At 34.1% G+C, this 22,099-nt stretch overlaps 1 non-coding gene across 1 annotated transcript; it reads left to right on the forward strand.

The window, feature by feature from the left end:
• Positions 1-9,246: 9,246 nt before the first annotated feature.
• LOC132740591 (U1 spliceosomal RNA) lies at positions 9,247-9,414 on the forward strand. The gene has a single exon (XR_009627181.1). It is a non-coding gene; the product is annotated as a U1 spliceosomal RNA (small nuclear RNA).
• The last annotated feature ends 12,685 nt before the right edge of the window (positions 9,415-22,099 follow it).

The following is a 22,099-nucleotide window of genomic DNA, read 5'->3' on the forward strand; positions in this document are numbered from 1 at the left end:
GATCAAAATGTAAGAATGTCGAATGGCGTAAGACTCGTTACCTTAGAAGTCTCTGAGGTCGAAAGAAGGTCAATACCGCACCTCCTTAAATTTGATGATGGTTTGTCAGTATTGCAACCGAGCCTGCAACATTTTCAATTTTGCCGTGTTGGGCTTTCTTTAGGGATTCTGTATTTATCTATTTTATGATTACATCCGTGTTATTTGTGCCGTGTGGCGGCTTTAAAAAGTCTCCCCGTACATTTAATCAATGATGTTATATTTTCGATCCTTGAAGATCGTTCAACACGACATTATTGTTGTGCTTGTGGTGTTTTTAGTTTCAACTTTTCGGCATTTTCTAGTTGGGTGGTTCAAATGTTCCTACTTGAATAATGTTGAATCACCCTTAGGATATGTTGCCTGCTTTTTTAATTTGTCTTTTGACGTCTTATCTGTGATGCGCAGGCTTCATAACCTCTGATCCCCTTTCAAAATTCCATTTTATTTAGTTCCACCCATTGTTTTCTCGTTTAGGGCACATGCTTTTTATTACTAGGGGACCATACGCCGCTTTTCATGGAATGGCACGGAAGTGTCACATTGAAGGTTCCATGATAACCGCCGTATGAACACATTTGCGGATGTTTCTAAATTCAAAATTTACTATTTCACGTTTAAATGTTGAATTCTGCTTAAGCCGGTGCTAAGAGGCGTGGACGGTAACATGCACTTTCCAGTACCGTCTATGAACAGGCTCAATCAAACCGAGCCTGCAACATTTTCAATTTTGCCGTGTTGGGCTTTCTTTAGGGATTCTGTATTTATCTATTTGATTACCATTTATGGACGTCCTCCACTATGTTTAAGATGTTCACAAGTCGGACACGTTAGTAGGAATTGCCCCTATGGTTACGCCTCTAAAGTGTCCGGTAGTAGTGTTTTTCAGACGCAGAGAAATACTGAAGAAACGGACAGGAACGACCAACAGAACAGCGAAACAACAGAAAAGGACAGTGAGCACGAGAATGACGATGTTGTTAGTGATGGTGAAAATGAGAATGACAGGGAGAATAATACAGAGAATGATACTGATGAGGAGGAAACAATGGAAAGCGAGAATGAGGCCAGAGGCAGAAAAAGAGGAGAGCAGGTATTGGATGATTCCTTTAGAAAAAATTTTCCACCATTAAAAACAAGAAGACCGTCCCAGGTCGTCCCAAGAAGTATTGAATCTCGCAACTCTTTCGCCGTCCTGGCATTAGACCCGGAAGATCCACCATTGGTGATTGACGAGTCTGATGTCAGGCACGGTGATTTATCTGGGACGGGAGATGGCCATCTTTTATCTGATAAATGATAGGTTTTGTCTTTTTTCGGCGTAGCTGTATTAAAATGGATTTTGACCTAGATTTGTAACAAATGAAATTGTTAGTTACAAAATCTTCAGCTTAAAGAGGGTGTTTTTCATTGGTGGAAAGACTGGCTGTTATGAAATTTAAGGACAAATTCGTAATCTTTAGTTTACTTGTCTCTAAGAATAAAGTTGTATTAAAAATATTTATACAATCGTAAACTAAATATCACAACGTTATGACCAAAACAAAGATATATCAAAATACAAAAATATACAGTACATATGATTTCATGTACAATTTATTTTGTTGATAATATTAACAACAAACCCAACTTTTTGTTTTTCAGCTTTTACTTAAACATTCGATTACTACTCACTCGTACTTTATTTGCCGTAGCTTTTCTGTTTCCTATGAAAATGAACGATATTTTTGATCAACAAAAAGATTCTCCAGAGCTGATATGAATTGCGAAAATTAATATATTTAAAATGCCACATTGTCATAAAGAATCGCAAAACTTTCAGTATTATTTTTTGTGCGTAATAATAACAAATTAATTTATTCATAGTTATTCGGCGTTTGTTTACACCGGTAGGTAAATTGATCGAAATACACCCCAATTGACTACCTCAATCTGAAACTGTCTCACTTGATAATCAGTGTCATTGATGGGTTATACAAAATTGAGTTTAGTACTTATTATAAGAAAAATAGATATATTTCTGTATATATGGAACAACATTTATATTTTACATTCCACATTTAAAGTACATTGTAAAATATAACCTGTGTAGGTGTACGACACGTAGCCATGCCAGTAGGCTTAACTAGTACCTCCACCTCATACCCCTAGTATATACAAAATACTAGTCAAGCTGTGCAATTTTTAATAGAAATCCTTTTTTCATAAAATACATAAGTATAACTTTTACTAGTAAGGTTATGTTTAACTTTTGATTTAAGTCTTCAATTATTCATTTTCATTGCCAGATAGATAAGAAGGCATTATAAATAGTATAGTTCAGAGTTGATATGTTCCATTGATTGTTTATTACAGTTTGTATTCTTTTATAAATAAAAGATATAAACAACAAAAGATTTTGGTGTTATTATCATGACCTAATAATTGCAGCATTTTATTCACAGAAGTGCTTTTACAAAATAAAGGTCAGATACATATAAGTTAATATTTTTTAACAATAAAATTCAAGTTGTCAGCTGATTGTGGCCTTTGCAGTCTCTAAATTTGGTAGTGTGATTGGTTATTATCTGGTATTGACTTTGAATAGTAGTCAAAAGTCACGGTGACAAAAAAAGCTTCTAGCATCTATAATAACATGACTAATTTGTTGACATTATAGGAGCATACATGTTTCAGCTAAGTTTAGACAAAGTTTCTGTCATAGATTATACTAGTAACCACCAAATATATTTCAATTTAGACATTTATAGTGTCATTTATATTGTTATAAAGTATAAATATAATTAATTTTGAAAATATTATAAAGCTATGAGACATTTTGCACTGAATATACGCCAATTATCTTTTTTAAAGATATTTCTTGTTTCCCTTACAACTACACATGAATATGGACTCTGAGTTTAGCATAATGGACATACACACTTTTACTCATGGCTGGAATCGAATCGGACCGAATATCGACTATGATTTTAGAAATCCTCTCTTATGTTTTTTGATTACGTTATTGTTCATTTTTGTCAAAAGTATGTATTTATATACTTACCAAATCTTACCTTTTATCCTTATTTACATAATGTCATGTTCTTCTATCTTCAACCTGAAAAATAAAATAATGATTTTTATTAGAATATATAGCTATAAAACTAGTCGAATTAATCTCTCATTGAAAATACCTTTCTTCAGTAAATTTTCTATCCACGGACATGTGCAAGTTTACAATACTAACATTTTTTGTTACATTCCAATCTATAAATTGTACCGTTTTACGCATAATTCATGTATTTATAATGTGTCGATTTTTCTTAACATTCCATTCTTGTCAAATACCATACTCCAAGTATATCTTATTAAATTATTCAATAAAAACAACATTCCTTTCCTAAGGTACCGTTTTCCTTTCATCATAAAACTGAACGATTGTCACTCTAGTGGTCAACTTATTTTTTATCGTGACACTACATTACACGATTTAACGAAATTACTCGACTATAAAAATCATATTTTCCCTTTCCTTTATTGCCTCTTTTTAAATACACATTTTTACAATGTTATCTTTACACGATTGATAAAGAATACCGATGTAAAACCAATAAATTATTTCTTAGTCAATTTATAATAGGTTGTTTTTACAGCTTTCGCGTTTATTTTACTGATAACATTTTTCTGTATCGTCTGCTTATATATACAAAGTTTAACATTGTAATTTTTTCGCTCAGTCACAAATTGAATTTTCTCTTACTTACAAAAGTACATGACCTTGAACTTTTGTTTAATCTTGCACAGTTTAGCCCCTTTACAGTAACTTATTCTTTTTCATATTCAGTCATTCAACATTTATTTCCCTTGTTTTGTTATTCTAAATATAGACTTCATATATATTTTAAAAATACTATAATACACAATGACTGATTTAAACTTATATACTTTAAACATAAATGGATTAAGATCCAATGATAAAATAAATGATCTTAAAATGTTCCTTTCTTCTTGTAATATTGACGTTCTTTGTTTACAAGAAACCCATGTTGATAATATTAATTTATCTAAATCTATTGAAAAGAGGTTAAACTTAGAAAATAAAATTCTATGGAGTTTTGGTCAAAGCAACAGATGTGGTGTTACGATTATCTTTGTGAATGCTGATATGAAACTTTGTAGTTATCAAGCAGATTTTGACGGCAGATTTATCTATGCTGACTGTCAACTTAACGACAATAAATTTCGAATTTGTAATATTTACGCACCTGTTTCAGATACAGAGCGAAGTGATTTCTTTGAAAATATATTTCCACATTTTGTTACTTCAAACAATTTGTTACTTTCGGTGATTATAATTTTATTTTTGATACCAATATAGATAAAATAGGTGGTAATCTTGAACGTGGCACTTATGGTTCTAAAATATTTTCTCAAATTATTAGTAAATTTAAACTTATAGATTCTTTTCGTTCCATTCATCCTAATTAGAGATCAGTCTCATGGTGTAATAATAATAAAAATAATCCAATGGGTTGTAGACTAGACCGGATTTATATACCTCGTCATTTTAAAGATTTAATATTAAAGTGTGATATTTTACCTTGTTGTTTTTCTGTTCATGATTTTGTATTTCTTAAACTTAAATTAAATGAAACAATAACTTTTGGCAAATCATATTGGAAATTAAATAACAGTATTTTAGATGATGAAACTTTTATACAGAATTTCGAATTTATTGGCAAATTATTTCAAGAACTGAATGTTATACTTTAGAGTGGTGGGATAAAATGAAATAATTAATTAAAGATTTTTGTATAGACTATAGTAGAAGTAAAAATAAAGAAACTTTTTCAGAAATAAATAAACTTAGATCTCAATATCAAAACACAACTGATTACTCGAAAAAGAAGAGATTTTATCTAAACTTAAACTTTTAGAAAATAGGTATTCTAAAGGTCAAATTATTAGAAGTTAATTGATAGCAATGAAAATCCATCTAAATATTTTTGTAATTTCGAACAATCAAAAGGTTCTGATAAAACAATTTTCGAAATTAATGATAATGACGAAATTAAGAATTCATCACTAGATATTTTAGACAGTTTTCGTATTTTTTATAAAAATTTATATACAGAAGAACCTGTTAATTCAGACCTTTCCCCTCATTTTTTAAATAATTTACCACAAGTCAATTCATCTGATAATTTACTCCTAAGTAGTCCAATAAATAAATCTGAAATTTTAAATGCCCTTAAACAAATGGATTATACAAAATCTCCTGGTAGTGACGGTCTTTCTTCTTTATTTTACATTAGGTTTTTTTATTTATTTGGGGATGTTTTATTAAAAGTTTTTCAAATTTGTTATGAATCAGGTGAAATGTCTGCTTCCCAAAAGTTATCTTATATTACGTTAATTTGTAAAGATAAAAATAATTCTAAATTAATGAAAAATTATCGCCCTATATCTCTCCTTAATATTGATCGTAAAACTTTATCTAAAATTTCAACAAATAGGTTATCTAATGTCTTACCAAATACTATAGGTGTATCTCAGACCTGCTCTATAAAAGGTAGATCTATTTTCGATAATATACATTTACTTAGAAATATGTTTGATTATGTCGAACAAAAAAACTTAAAAGCATGTTTTATTAATTTGGATCAGGAAAAAGCTTTTGATAGGGTTTCGTGGGAATATTTATTTAATACTTTAAATTCTTTTGGGTTTAACATTAATTTTATTAATTGGATTAAAGTTTTATATAAAGATATCCAGTCTAGTGTAATCATTAATCACCATATATCAGATTCTTTCTCACTTTCGCGTTCTGTTCGTCAAGGTTGTTCTCTTTCTCCTCTTTTATATGTTTTATGTTTAGAACCATTTATTAAAAAAGTTCAAGATAATCCAAATATTAAAGGTATCATTTTTCCTGGTGGTAAGTTCGAGATCAAAATGTCATTATATGCTGATGATAACACAACTGTACTTACAGATAATTTATCAATGAAGGAATTTTTTCATGAAGTAAACTCATTTCAACAAGTCTCTGGGTCAAAAATCAATTATAGGAAATCAAATGGTTTATATTTAGGTAAGTGGAAAAATCGGTCTGACCATCCTTTTGGCATTTCTTAGGTTCAAAATTGTAAACTATTGGGTTATTTTTTTGGGTACAATATTGATTTCGATAAAATATGGCATGACCGTTTTCTTAAATTTACTAGAGTATTAAATCTTGTGTCATCAAATTGTTTTTCATTTAAAATTAAAAGTACAATTCTAAATTCGTTAGCTTTTTCAAAATTTATTTATTATATTACGGCAGATATAATTCCAGAACATTATTTAGTTTTGTTTCAAAGAGCCTCTTTTAGATTTATATGGAATTCTTCTTTCGAACCTATTTCGAGAAAAACATTATATCTACCTTTTAAAGACGGCGGTTTAAACATTCCTAATATAAAATTAAGATGGTATTCCCTTCTTTTAAAACATTTACAAGATATTATTTCCAATCATTCTCCTCCGTGGTTTTACTTTGCGAAATATTGGATTGGGTTACAATTAAGAAAATTTAATGAATCTTTACATGAAAATAATTTTCCACATAGTGAATCTTGTCCCCCATTTTACAATATGTGTTTAAAAGCTCTATTACATCTTACTGAAAAGATTCCAGATTTTATGTTTAATTCTTTCCCGTCTAAAGTTTTTTATATCTTTTTGTTAGACACAGACTATATGATTAAATGCAAAACTTTATTTCCACAACTTAATTTCAAAAATGTTTTTTCAAATATTTTTTCTAATGCAATTGATCCTGCTCATAAGAATATTTGTTTTAGACTGGTACATGACGTGGTTTATGTAGATTACTATTTGTATTGTAAACGTATATCTAGGAGAAAATTATGCTATTTCTGTAAAAACATCGAAACGGTTTCACACTTATTTATCGAATGTTCTTTTTTCAAACCTCTTAATAATATAACTATATATTTACTAAAAACTTTAAGTGAAAATAAAATTAAATTTAGTGAAAAGGTTTTTAGATTTTTTGATTTACCTAAAATCAATAATGATATCAAATACACATGTTTAATCATTTTATCAATTTCTAGATATATAATTTGGTCTACACGCAATAATGTTAAACACCATAATAAAAAATTTTCTGAACGGGTTGTTATTGAAAAGTTTCTGTCTATTTTAAGATATTGAATATATTTAGATGAAAAACGTTTTAATTCCCTTCACTTTTTAAATATTTGGGCTCAGCATGGTTTCGCATCCTTAAACGAAAATGATATGTCCTTTAATAAAATGTGTTTCATTGATTTTTAATTTGAAATTATAATTTTGCTGCTGTTTGTTCTTTTCTTTCTCTTTCCAGGATGGTGGCCGTTATTGTCATGATGTGTCTTTAACCCCATCGTCCTGGAAAGGGAGAGAAACTGTACACTAACGTCTGTTACTTGTATACATAAGTTACTTCCCTTTTTATATTTTCTTATAACTCATACGGATAAATAAGATCTTTTTATGTTGAATTGTATAAGATAGATTGGCCCAGCTTGCACGCTCAAGTCGGTCTGTCTTATGCAGTTTATATATTTTTTCTCATCAATCTCCAAGTTTATTATAGTTCTCATTTCGTATATTTTTCGTGTATATTCTGTCTGCTGTTGTTGTTTTCTTCTCTTTTCAGGATGATGGCAGTTTGTCTCTTTGGTGTTTATTTACTCCTTCGAGATGGTGGTGTCATCCTGGAAAGGGGAGCGAACTTTGTATATGTCTGTATATTGTATTTACTTTTATTTTGTTTGTGGGGAGCTGTGTGGGACAGATCGGCCCAGTTTGCACACTTTTGCTTGGTCTGTCTTATGCGGTTTTCCCGAAACATTCCATTTTCGTCTTGCATTATTACTTTTATTTTTCAATAATTTGTTTTCATCATAACACATACCTGTTTCGTATAAAAGCATTTATAGAGACCGTGTATATATTTATTTATTTCATAAATCATTATTATATGTCACCCAGTCTAAGGATCATTATTTCATTAATTTATTTTCTTTATATATCATTCTCATATCACTCACTTTCATTGTAAATGTAACCCAGCTTGGGACCATTACCTCATATCAATCATTTCCTTCATTATTATATATACATGTTTCATCTAAAGTATTTTTCTTTGTATATTTTCAGGTATGTGTGTTTTCATTTATGCGGCTTTGGGATCAGATTTTTTTTTCTCCTAACCTTTCCTTTTTTAAGATAAAGTTATTTTTCGTATTCAAATTTCATAGTAATTTTATTCTTTATATATATCACGTTTTTGTCGGACGGGGTTCGGCGGTGATTCCTCGGGTCGGCTGTTTTTCTCAGGCTTCGAGACAGTCGGCTGGGGGTGTCATTCGCCGAGGCCCGTCTGAGTCTCACACCTTATTGGTGGCGTAAGGCTCGGGCCTATTTCGCGCCACCCCGAGATTGTGGACTTTACCCACCCATAGTCTTGGGGTTGCGCGATCTGGGGGTTTCTTGTCTTCCGTTCTTTACTTTGTGAAGAATTTCTAATCATTTTTTCTCACCTTTTTGTCGTCTACTGTACCAAAATTTATTTTTCTTCACATTAAACAAAACGTGATCCAAATTTATTTCATAATTTATTAAATACAGAATTATCCAAAACTTTATCTTACATAAATACTACTAACACACATTGTAAACCCGGTTTCTATTATTCCTATTCATAAAAATACACACGTCTTATTTATTAATTTTGAATAATATTTTATATTGTGATAATTGTATAGGTCAACTAAAAAATACATAATACAGTGATAAAAGTGATATAGGACTATATAAAAAAAACATACCCATTGCCTTCATTTCTTGTTCATGACTATTTTGAGATCTCCCATGCATGTTTGTTTTGTTCGCAAGAATTCGCGTAGCTTATGATTGTGAACATCAGGCATGCATGGGAGTGATACGTGTTTTTAGTAATATGTGTTTCAATGTATATATTTTGTTAAGGTATTCCGTTCATGTTTGGTATCTAAAATGGCACGCATTGCGTGGCATTGTGGATAACAATCATGCCCGGTATGACGTGTGTTGTTAATTGATGTTTGTTGTTAAAATTCATATATATGTGTATAAATATTTGTTAAGTTTTCTTTTAAAACCGGGTCCTACTGCTATACAGTAGGATTTTTACTTGTAAATATACTGAATAAATTTATGAAAAAGAAAAAAAAGTGCTTCCAGGAAGAGACCCTTCCATTGCACTTCGGTTGGGTTGAAGCCTGCGATTACCCCTAATGTGGGTAACTCGGGTACGCAATTTATTTGTGTGGGGGTCTGCGTTCGCGCTTACCCATGTCTAATTGAAACATCAAATCAAGCTCGCGGAATTAAAGGCTCATTATGCCTAAGTAATGCTAGCAATTTTATTTCTCAAAATCTTCTCATGTTTTGTATCTCGTTACAGTTTTCAAAGTATTGAATGAAAAAAGTAGATTCTATTGATCTTTGGCGGCAAACTGTGCCTTTAAAAAAAGAGAAAAAAAATTCTCAAACAAATGCTATCGGTACTGCACTGGCACACCGTAACAGTGATTATTCGACCGTTGTCAAGGACAGACAGACGTACGGAATCGTATGTGAGTTGGTCTATTGCTCATGTGTACGGTTGTACATTTAAGTGGTATATCTTGATATTTACTAATGCATGGTGAGAAAAGTATGCACTGTATATATGTAAATGCGAATTTTGTCTTGGCCGGGAAATAATTCTACAATAAAAAAAAGATAGTTCCATATATGAGCATAAAGGATAGTTCTGTATAAATGTTTGAATATGTCCGACTTTTATTATTTTAAAAGGCAAACCGGAAGTACATCATAGTATCAGCGAAATTCTCGTATATTAGCCGTAAAGAATTACATTCTAATGTCTACGGCCATATCACGTTGAAAACACCGGTTCTCGTCCGATCACCGAAGTTAAGCAACGTCGTGGGAATACCGGGTGCAGTAGACTTTTGATTTTTTTTTCATTTTCATTTTTTCCCCGTGTTTGATGAAGTTTTATGCTTTTCTATCTGTCATATTACTGTATGTGAGCGAATAATGCCCGAAAAAATAGAAGAAAACAAGAAATATTCGCGGACAGAGATAATACAGGCGGGCTAGTGTGTGTATTTGTTACTTTTTGTTGCATTTTAGTTAAGTAGAAATTATTGATGAAACATTTCTCCCAGCTAGTATACAACCGGAACAAGCTATGTACATGTTGCGAAACTTTGACTGTTTCTAGGCACGGAATGGACGGAACGAGGCACGGGATATGATGCTGGCACAAGCCTTATTATATAAAAACGTCAGTAGTATCAGCTCCATGGTGGTCACGTCGCCGCTTCCACTATAAGTGCAGCCTGACATTACGAAATAAGGTAAGAAAAGCGATTTGAATCACAACAAGCTAATAAAAATGTCGGTTCAACGTACTGAATATGTTGTGCGTACGTCGGATGGTAGCTCGAATTCGGAATTCAGTTAAAAAAGGAGCAGGAGATGACCGTTATTGTAGCGGTCATATATTCGTTTTAAGAATACATAGAGCCTATGACTGGCGATTCCTTTTACTGATTTTGGGCGTTTGGCTCGTGGTGTGAGAATTGCACACAGGGGCGGAGTATATCTGAACTGCTAACCGGTAGACTGTTGTAATTTAGTGGAATAAAATGTTTCATTGTCGGAGTTGAGGCATACTTACCTGGTACAGAAGCTACCGTGATAAGTATATTTTTCCTAACGCTTTTCGTTTAGATATATATTTTCAGGATGCCGGTGGTTGTACGAAAACCTTCTTTGAAGACGACTTATTTTGATGAACATGATGTGAAGAATACGATCAAGGTATGGAGCAGCGGCTTCACATCAATTCAAGACGTTGTCAATTTGATGAAGATGTTAGATATCCGGTCAACTCGTGTTGTGGCATTGCAGAAAGGGAAAGATAGCCGTGTTGGGGTCCTTTTAGTTTTGAGGGAGAAAAAAGATGTAGAAAAGTTGAGAAGCCAACCTTTTTATACGATAGATAATAAACGTTTTAATATTATCTCTCTGGACAAGCAGAATGTTTATTTCCGTTTGCATTGGCTGCCGGCGTATCTCACATCAGACAGCATTATAGAAATATATGGCGAATATGGTTACATATAAGAACTGAAAAACGAATCCGATAGTTACTATTCTGTAAATAATACAAAAATAATAAATGGAATTCGCACCATTAAGGTGGAGTTATCCGAAATTCAAAGACGTGAGTTTCCGCACTTGATCGAGTTCGAGTGTGGTAATTCTTGTTTAGTTACTGGTGGTGGGATGTCACCCCTTTGCCTCCAGTGTTAACATATAGGACATATTAGAAGAAATTGCTCTAGTAGTTTCGAGAACAAGAGCAGACAGAAGAAAAAGAGCAGACAGAACAAAGGGAAGAAATCAGAGATGAACAGAAGAATGAAGAAGGAAAGAAAGACGAACAAGAGAAAGTTGATGAGGATAAATCTGAAGATGAGAACAGTGAGAAAGAGGAAGACGAGAGCGAAATGGAGGAAGAATGTCGAGGGCAGAAGAGAAATCAACATGATTCGACAGAGGGTGTAAATATTGATGATTCGTTGAAAAAAGCAACCCCCCCCCCTCTGAAGGCTAAACGATCACTTTGGGCTCCTTCAGATATAAATTTATCCAACGCTTATTCTGTGCTAGATCTTTTTATAAAAATTTATATACAGAAGAACCTGTTAATTCAGACCTTTCCTCACATTTTTATATAATTTACCTCAAGTCAGTTCATCTGATAATTTTTTCCTTACTAGTCCAATAAATAAGTCTGAAATTTTAAATTCCCTTAAACAAATGGATTATACAAAATCTCCTGGTAGTGACAGTCTTTCTTCTTTATTTTACATTAGGGTTTTTTTCCATTTATTTGGCGATGTTCTATTAAAAGTTTTCCAAATTTGTTATGAATCAGGTGAAATGTCTGCTTCCCAAAAGTTATCTTATATTACGTTGATTTGTAAAGATAAAAATAATTCAAAATTAATGAAAAATTATCGTCCTATATCTCTCTTAAATATTGACCGTAAAGTTTTATCTAAAATATTAACAAATAGGTTATCTAATGTCTTACCAAATATAATAGGTATATCTCAGACCTGTTCTATAAAAGGTATATCTATTTTCGATAATATATATTTACTTAGAAATATTTTTGATTATGTCGAACAATAAAACTTAAAAGCATGTTTTATTCATTTGGATCAGGAAAAAGCTTTTGATAGGGTTTCGTGGGAATATTTATTTAATACCTTACATTCTTTGGGTTTAACATCAATTTTATTAATTGGATTTAAGTTTTATATAAAGATATTCAGTCTAGTGTAATTATTAATCACCATATATCAGATTATTTCTCTCTTTCGCGTTCTGTTCGTCAAGGTTGTTCTCTTTCTTCCCTTTGATATGTTTTATGTTTAGAACCATTTGCTAAAAAAGTTCAAGACAATCCAAATATTAAAGATATAATTTCTCCTGGTGGTAAGTTCGAGGTCAAAATGCCATTATATGTAAACTTACAGATAATTTATCAATGAAGGAATTTTTTCACGAAGTAAACTTATTCCAACAAGTCTCTGGGTCAAAAATCAATTATAGGAAATCAAATGGATTATATTTAGGCAAGTGGAAAAATCGGTCTGACCATCCTTTTGGCATTTCTTAGGTTCAAAATTGTAAACTATTAGGTTATTTTTGGGGGGTATAATATTGATTTCGATAAAATATGGCATGACCGTTTTCTCAAATTTTCTAGAGTATTAAATCTTGTGTCATCAAATTGTTTTTCATTTAAAGGTAAAAGTATAATTCTAAATTCGTTAGCTTTTTCAAAATTTATTTATTATATTACAGCAGATATTATTCCCGAACATTATCTAGATTTGTTTCAAAGAGCCTCTTTTAGATTTATATGGAATTCATCTTTCGAACCTATTTTCATTAAGAAAAACATTATATCTACCTTTTAAAGACGGCGGTTTAAACATTCCTTATATTAAATTAAGATTGTATTCTCTCCTTTTAAAACATTAACAAGATATTATTTCAAATCATTCTACATCTTGGTTTTACTTTGCAAAATACTGGATCGGGTTGCATTTTAGTTAAGTAAGTAAAAATTATTGAAGAAACATTTCTCCCAGTTAGTATACAACCGGAACAAGCTATGTACATGTTGCGAAACTGAGACTATTTCTAGGCACGAAGTGGGCGGAACGAGGCACGGGATATGATGCTGGCACAAGCCTTATTCTATAATAGCGTCAACTTGTACAGGAAATGACTAAAAAGACGTAACGACAGTAGCATCAGCTCCATGGTGGTCAGTTCGCCGCTTCCACTATAAGTGCAGCCTGACATTACAAAATAAGGTAAGAAAAGGCGAATCAAAACAAGCTAATAAAAAATGTCTGTTCAACGTACTGAATATGTTTTCCGTACGTCGGACGGTAGCTCGAATTCGGATTTCAGTTAAGAAAGGAGCGGGAGATGACCGTTATTGTAGCGGTCATAATTATATTAGTTTTAAGAATACATAGAGCCTATGACTGGCGATTCCTTTTACTGATTTTGGGCGTTTGGTTCGTGGTGTGAGAATTGCACATAGTGGCGGAGTTTATCTTAACTGCTAACCGGGATACTGTTGTAATTTAGTGAAATAAAATGTTTCATTTTCGGAGTTGAGGCACACTTATCTGGTACAGAAGCTACCGTAGTGTCTGTTACTTTTGCGGTAAACATACTTTGAAGATGGACATCATAGTTGACTGCCCTGCTTTGATTACTGGTGTTTTTGACCACGATGTTTTAAAGCGTACTCTCAAACTTTAAAATGCCTCGGCGTATGGAAGCGTGACTATGAATGATGCGGTGGAGTGCCTGCAGACTTTAGGGATCCCGCCGAATGCGGAGTAGAGGCATACTTACCTGGTACAGAAGCTACTGTGAAAGGTAATTAGTATCTGCTAATCTGTTTGATCAGTATATAATTTCAGAATGCCTGTAGTCAAGAAACCGTCGTTGAAAACAGATTTCTTCAATCCTGTAGACGTGGAGAACGCCATTAAAGTGTATGGTAGTGGCTTTACTTCGATTACCGACATTTGCAACCTCTTGGCGAAGTTAGAAATTCCTCCTTCAAGAGTGACTGCCCTGAAGAAGGAAAAAGAAAATAGAGATGGGGTGCTTCTAATTTTGAACAACAAGGAATACGTTGAAAAGGTAAGCAACTCTTCTTCTTACGTTGTTGGAAATAAAACTTTGAACATTGTCGCACTGAATAAACAACTGGTTCATTACAGGGTGCCCTGGCTACCAGCTTATTTGTCTTAAAATCTTAAATCGATTTTTGAGGATTATGGGCACATTATCGACGTTAAGCATGATTTTAGCCATTATGGCAAGAACAATGAGAAAAACCATAACGGAATCTTTACCGTAACAGCTGAAGTAACTGAAATTCAGCGTCGAGATTTTTCACACTGGAATTTGATTGTGGCAATGCTTGCCTTATAACAGGTGGTGGCAGGCCACCACTATGCCTTTTGTGTAAAAAGATCGGCCATATTAAAAAAATGTGCCCTACCTTTTTTTAAGAACAGACTTACGAAAGAAACAGTTGAGAATGAAACGGTGAATGACCAAGAAGAGGCAGAAAAAGATGAAATGAGTAATGAAGACAAGACGGAGGGCGAGAATGAGACGGGGAATGATGATGGTACGGATGATTAGATGAAATATGTTATCGAAAGAAATGACGAGAATGATGAACAACAACAACAACAGTCAGATAAAAAAGGGAAGAAAAGAAGCCAATACTCTACTGATGGTGAGCTACAGGATTCTTTCCATAAAAACTTTCCCCCACTAAAGGCTAGGAGACCGTCCAAGACTCCCCCCCCCCCCGGCTTTTCGGTCTATAACTCTTTCTCGGTACTCGACGACGAGGATTCAGATTCACCTTTGGTGATTGATGAATCCCCGGTTGAGTCCGAGAAGTCGGGCAGAGTCTGGGACAGTCACCTTGGTCAGGGAAATTAAATTATATGTATACTTAGATAAATAACAGGTAAGTTTTGGTATGTGAAATAACTTGGCTAAACAATCAACATTCAATGTCTAACTAGACAATCAACATTCAGTTCATTATTCGATCTATAATAATAATCCAACAATTCTCAAAGAAGTGAATGTTGAGCTAGACAATCTACAATCAGCTAGACATTCGAAAATTTCTTAAGTCGAGCTAGACAATCAACAATCAGCTAGACATTCGACATTCAGCTAAACATTCGATCTAAAATAATAATCAAAGAATTCTCAAAGTGAATGTTGAGCTAGACAATCGACAATCAGTTAGACATTAAGAAATTTCTTATGTCGAGCTAGACAATCGACATTCATCTCAACATTCTGTCTATAATAATAAACAAAGAATTCTCGAAGTGAATGTTGAGCTAGACAATCAACAATCAGCTAGAACTTCGATAATTTCTTATATCGAGCTAGATAATCGACATTCAGCTCAACATTCGAATCGAATAATTAACAAAGTATTCTTAAACTGAATGTTGAGTTAGACAATCAACAATCAGCTAGACATTCGAATATTTCTTATGTCGAGCTTGACAATTGACATCAAGCTCAACATTCGACCTGTAATTTTTATCAAAGTATTCCTAAAATGAATGTTGAGCTAGACAATCAACAATCAGCTAGACATTCAGAAATTTCTTATGTCGAGCTAGACAATCGACATTCATCTCAACATTCGACCTGTAATAATTATCAAAGTATTTTAAAAACGAATGTTTAGCTAGACAATCAACAATCAGCTAGACATTCGAAATTGACTTATGTCGAGCTTGACAATCGACATTCAGCTCAACATTCGATCTATAATAAAAATTTAAACAATTCTCAAAGTGAATGTTGAAATAGACAATCAACAATCAGCTAGACATTCGATAATTTCTTATGTCAAGCTAGACAATCCACGCCTACTAAACGGTGGCTCTTTCACATTTTGGTGATCTGTTTAAATGAGAGCCATCGACACTTCCGTTGCAGCGCCCTCGATGAAAACAAGTCTGAAAGAGGTACGAAATTTTAGTAAAAATATCATTTTAAAAAGATCATGCTTGTTTTTCAAAAATCGAAGAATGTCATGCCACGTAGAACATTTTTTCTCATCATGTTGTGTGCAGTTCGATTAGAAATATCCTGAAATGACGTTGCTAGAACTTTTACCAAATATAACCTTGTGGGTTTTCTTTTACGAGGAGACACATTTTGAGTGATTTCACTACCGTTAAGTAGATACTGACCCACTTAATCGTGCATATAGCATTGTCCCAAACCTCCTCCTTGGACCAACACAAAAAATATCTTACAGAACTTAGTTGAAAACCAAATAATCACATTTTTATTATTGTGATCGAGCCATCGACAAGGTGCTGGCGCCATCGGCAATGTAAATGAGCCCTCGAAAATGTGATGGAGCCAACAATATCATTCATTTTGTGATACTATGATGGAGTGTAACCGTTATTATTCGTAACTGATTAACATATACAATTTCATATGCATCGTATCACTGTGATGACATATTGAAATAAAATACTTACGCGATTTGATTATTCGAATTCATTAAAATTGAAGCATTTTAACCGCTTTGTATTTATAAGATATTAACAGATTAGGCACACAAAAAGTTTTTTACTTTTAGTCGGTAAAGTTTCAGTTTTTCATTTTGAAATTTATGTAAATCTCAGGTGAAATCTCGATATGAATAAGGGGATACAAAAACGATTTTCGTGTGTTTTGTGTAGAAAGACGTACGCCAATAAGGCCAGATAAAAAACTATCATGAGCGAGCGGCAACCAGTAGATTTTTTATTTTCAGAATGCTTGTCATTGTTAAAAAACCAGCGTTGATGACGTCGTATTTTAATTTTCATGACGTCAAGAACACGATTAAGATCTGGAGCAGCGGATTCACGTCACTTCAAATTGTCATCAAGCTACTGCACAAGTCTTCAAGTGATGCCAACACTAATAAGTGATGAGAATTGAGTACCGCTCTGAGAATTGAGAACCGCTCAAGCCGGTGCTAGGGGGGGGTGAGGGATGTTGCACTTATTCATTATCTCTCATGTACAGACTCAATCAAACAGAGTCTGCAATTCTTATGTAATTTTGTTGTGATTAATGCTTCCGAGGGATCACTTTGTCTCCAGAATTTTGTACTTCACAACAGCAGGTGTCAAGTGCCGTATGGCAGCTGTAAAAAGTTGCCCTGTACTTCACTTCAGTGTTGTTATATTTTCTGGTCCTTCGGGATCATTGATGCCAACACTAATAAGTGTTGAGAATTGAGTACCGCTCTGAGAATTGAGTACCGCTCAAGCCGGTCCTAGGGGGCGTGAGGGATGTTGCACTTATTCATTATCTCTCATGTACAGACTCAACTGCAATTCTTATGTAATTTTGTTGTGATTAATGCTTCCGAGGGATCACTTTGTTTCGAGAATTTTTTTTTTTCAAATACACCCGTCGAAGGTCGCGGCGCCACAAAAGAGAAAAGACGCTAGAGATGGGGTATTACTTGTCCTTGAAGATCAAGAAGACGTAGAAAAGGTAAGGAACAAGCCTTCCAAGGCGGCGCCCCACTGTGTTCCTCAGATGTATGTCTATGTTGTTTCATACTGTTTTTGGTGACACTTTTGCTTGTGTCCCTTGTTGTTTTCTCGTCTACGGTAAGTATCTTCCCCATTGTCTCTAGTTTTTATTTCTTTGATTTGTCCCCCCCCCCCCTGGGTCATATGTGGGGTTGCGTTCATTAAACGCCGCCTTTCCTTGTTGATCTTGTTTTTCATATTTTCTATATTATAGATAATAAAAAATTAAACATCGTTTCCTTGGATAAGCAGGTCGTTCACTTTAGACTTCACTGGCTGCCTGCATATTTGAAGACAGACTGCATTCGAACCATTTTCAGCGAGTTTGGGAATGTTCTTGATGTTGAGAATGATGCTGTTGCCTTAACGGTAAATAACTACCTTATTAAAAACGGGATTCGCACCTTAACCGTTGAAGTGTTTGAATCTCAACGCATTGATTTCCCTCATTTAATTGAAATCCAATGTGGTAATTTGTACCTCGTTACAGGTCGTTACAGGTGGTGGCAGACCACCTTTGTGTCTGCTTTGTAAAAATCTTGGCCATATCAAGAAAAATTGTCCACTTAATTTCAGAAATTCGAAGCAGACAGTTGAGAAAGCAGAAGAAAGTCAGGACACAGTTAAACAACAACAACTGCAACAACAAGAACTAGAACAACAACAGCAACAAGAACGTCAACAAGAAAAACAACAACAAGAACAACATGTACATGAACTAATTTATGTAGAAGAAACAAGAGTGAGAAAACGGGCAGGAGAAGCTTCAGATGATGGTGAGATAATAGATTCGTTAAAAAAACATTTTCCTCCCTTAAAGCCAAGGAGACCGCCCAAGGCTCCATCCAGTTTTGTGGATGTTAATCCTTTCTCGGTACACGACCTGAGGGATTTGGATTCACCACTGGTGACATGTACTAGTCTATAATACGTCGTTTTTTCAAAACATTCCAATCTATAAATTGGTATCTTTCATAATTAACCGTATTTCGCTCACCAATATTGTGTATCTAAATACAGAGCAATAATTTACATGTAAAATTCCTTACAAATTTTTCCTTTGATTTAATTTTCACCTTTAACTTTTAAAAGTCAACCTTTTCACTTTGTTGCGCTTGGCAAGCAAATTGTCTATTTGAAATTACATTGGCTACCGTTGTATATTAATGATACAGCAATACACGAAATGCTTAGTCCCTTTGGACATGTTCTAGAAGTTAAAAGACTCTCCTTCCTTAATAAAAACGTAAGAATGTCTAATGGCATTAGACTTGTTGTTTTCTCGTCTACGGTAAGTATCTTCCCCATTGCCTCTAGTTTTTATTTCTTTAATTACCCCCCCCCCCCACTTCCCCCGTCTCCTATCCCCTTCCCCTTTGTGGGCCTATTATTATTTTCTTTGAATTCCTAATCAGTTCCAGATTATTTATCATTTTAATGATTAACCTGTCCGTGCTCTGTCTTTGCCCTGTCCTGTTTTTGTTCGGGGCCCGCCTGGGCTCCTTGCCGTTGGTTCTTGTTGCTGGGTCATATGGGGGTTGCGTTCATTGAACGCCGCCTTTCCTTGTTGATCTTGTTTATCATATTTTGTTACTTTAGAAGTTTCAGAAGTGGAAAGAAGATCAATACCACACCTTAAATTCGACGACGGTATGTCGGTATTGATTACTTTTTATGGCCGTCCACCACTGTGTTCGAGGTGTTCACAAGTTGGACAAGTTGGTAGAAATTTTCCCTACGGTTACTCATCTAAAGTTTCCGGAAGTAGTGTTTTTTAGATACAGAGCAGTACTGACGAAACGACAGGAACGACCCAAAGACAAGGGAGACAACAGAAAGAAACAATGAAAACGAAAACGATGATGTGGATGTTCTGAGTAATGGCGAACAAAGAAATGACGAGGAGAAAGATACAGATGAGGAAGAAGATATGGAGAATGAGAATGAGACCAGCGGAAGAAAACCTTCACAAGGAGAAGATGAGGTATTAGACAATTCTTTTCGAACAGATTTCCCGCCCTTCAAAACAAGGAGACCGTCAAAGGTCGTTCCGCGCAGTAGAGTCTCGCAACCCTTTCGACGTCCTAGCATAAGACCCAGAGGATCCACCGTTAGTGATCGATGAGTTTGATGTCGGGCACGGTGTTTTATGAGAGACGGGGGATGGCCACCATTCGTCTGAAAAGTGACAACATTTTGTCTTTCTTTCCCTCACAACCACATATGAATATGGAACACTGATTTTAGCAAAATGGATAAACATCCTTTTTCTCATGACTGGATCGATTCGGACCGATGATCGACTATGATTTTAGAAATCCTTTTTTATGTTTTTTGATTACGTTATTGTTTATATTTGTCAAAAGTACCAAAATATGATAAACAAGATCAACAAGGAAAGGCGGCGTTCAATGAACGCAACCCCCATATGACCCAGCAACAAGAACCAGTGGCAAGGAGCCCAGGCGGACCCCAAACAATATCAGGGCAGGGCAAAGACAGAGCACAATGAATTTTTCGAAACTATTTTTCCAAATTTTGTCACTTCTAACAACTTATTGCTTTTAGGGTATTATGATTTAATTATTGATACGAATATTGACAAAATATGTGGTAATTTTGAACGTGGCACTTCTAGCTCAAAAATATTTTCCCAAGTTTTTAGTAAATTTAAGCCTATAGATTCTTTTCGTTCTATTCAATCTAATAACAGATCAGTCACAACAATAAAAATAATTTAATAGGTTGTAGGCTTGATCGAATGTATTTACCTCGTCATTTTAACGACTTAATATTAAAGGGAAAGGCAATGTTAGAATAAGAACTTGATATTAGAAATAAAATACAATAAATAGTAAATCTGCAAATGTTCTGCCTTCAAATAATAGTATTAAACGAATGATAATAAAATTTAAATCGCTATATCACCGATTTCTTCAAATCTGTAAGCGCGGCCATGTTTGAATATTGGCCGTATAAAAACAGGTGCGCGGGATGTCATTTCCCCCACATCTTAAGATATATGATAATGTTTGTTTGTTTGGATTTTACGGCATGTCAACACATAAATGGCCATATCGTGCCGAATGCTATAATAGGCTTAAAATATTATGTAAAACTCTGCATATGACAACAAAAAGAGAAGAGCCAATTAGATTCTTAAATACAAGTTTATCTCTTTCAAATAATCGATGATGTTTTTGATGGAATTGTATTAAAGAGTTCTTTGAGTGAATTTACATTATGAAGTCTATTACGGGCCTGTGCAAAAACATGACATTCCATTCCAGAAGAAAATGCTTGACAGTAAAATTTTCATTGCAAGCTACACAGAAAGGGGCATTGTCATTCGTGAGGAGATAAGAGTGGGTATTTTTAGTGTGTCCAATTCGGCATCGAAGAAGAACTGTTTGATCATGGCGGTTTGACGAAGACAGAGATGGTGACACATCAAGAGATGGGTTTATAACATGAAGTTTATTAAAAAAAATTCTGGAAACAAAGTGATCCCTCGGAAGCATTAATCACAACCAAATAACATAAGAATTGCAGACTCGGTTTGATAAAGTCTGTACATGAGGGATAATGAATAAGTGCAACATCCCTTACGCCCCCTGGCACCGGCTTGAGCGGTACTCAATTCTCAACACTTTATAGTGCTGGCATCAATGATCCCGAAGGACCAGAAAATATAACAACACTGAAATGAAGTACGGGGCAACTTTTTACGGCTGCCACACGGCACTTGACACCTGCTGTTGTGAAGACGGCATTGTCCCAATTTGCTTTTCATTCAGATGAAACGAGTTTATTTATAGCAGTTTTAAAATCACAAGCAGGTAACAATAAGTCAGTTTTTTTTGAAAATTTAATGATTGTTTAGCTAAAGCATCTACTTTTTCATTACCTCGTATACTTGCATGACTTGGTTTCAATTTGTTTGTTCGTTTGTTTGGATTTTACGGCACGTCAACACATAAATGGCCATATCGTGCCGAATGTTATAATAGGCTTTAAATACTTTGTTTAAATGTTGAATTCTGCTTAAGCCGGTGCTAGGGGGCATGGACGGTAACTTGCACTTTCCAGTACCGTCCATGAACAGGCTCAATCAAACCGAGCCTGCAACATTTTCAATTTTGCCGTGTTGGGCTTTCTTTAGGGATTCTGTGTTTGTCTATTTTAAAATATTATGTAAAACTCTGCAAATGATAACAAAAAAGAGCCAATTTGAATAAACTTCTGAAGGGTCTATCAGA

Source organism: Ruditapes philippinarum, unplaced genomic scaffold (genome assembly GCF_026571515.1).
Source record: "Ruditapes philippinarum isolate M1 unplaced genomic scaffold, ASM2657151v2 ctg12075_1_1_1_1, whole genome shotgun sequence".
NCBI classification, from domain to species: domain Eukaryota; kingdom Metazoa; phylum Mollusca; class Bivalvia; order Venerida; family Veneridae; genus Ruditapes; species Ruditapes philippinarum.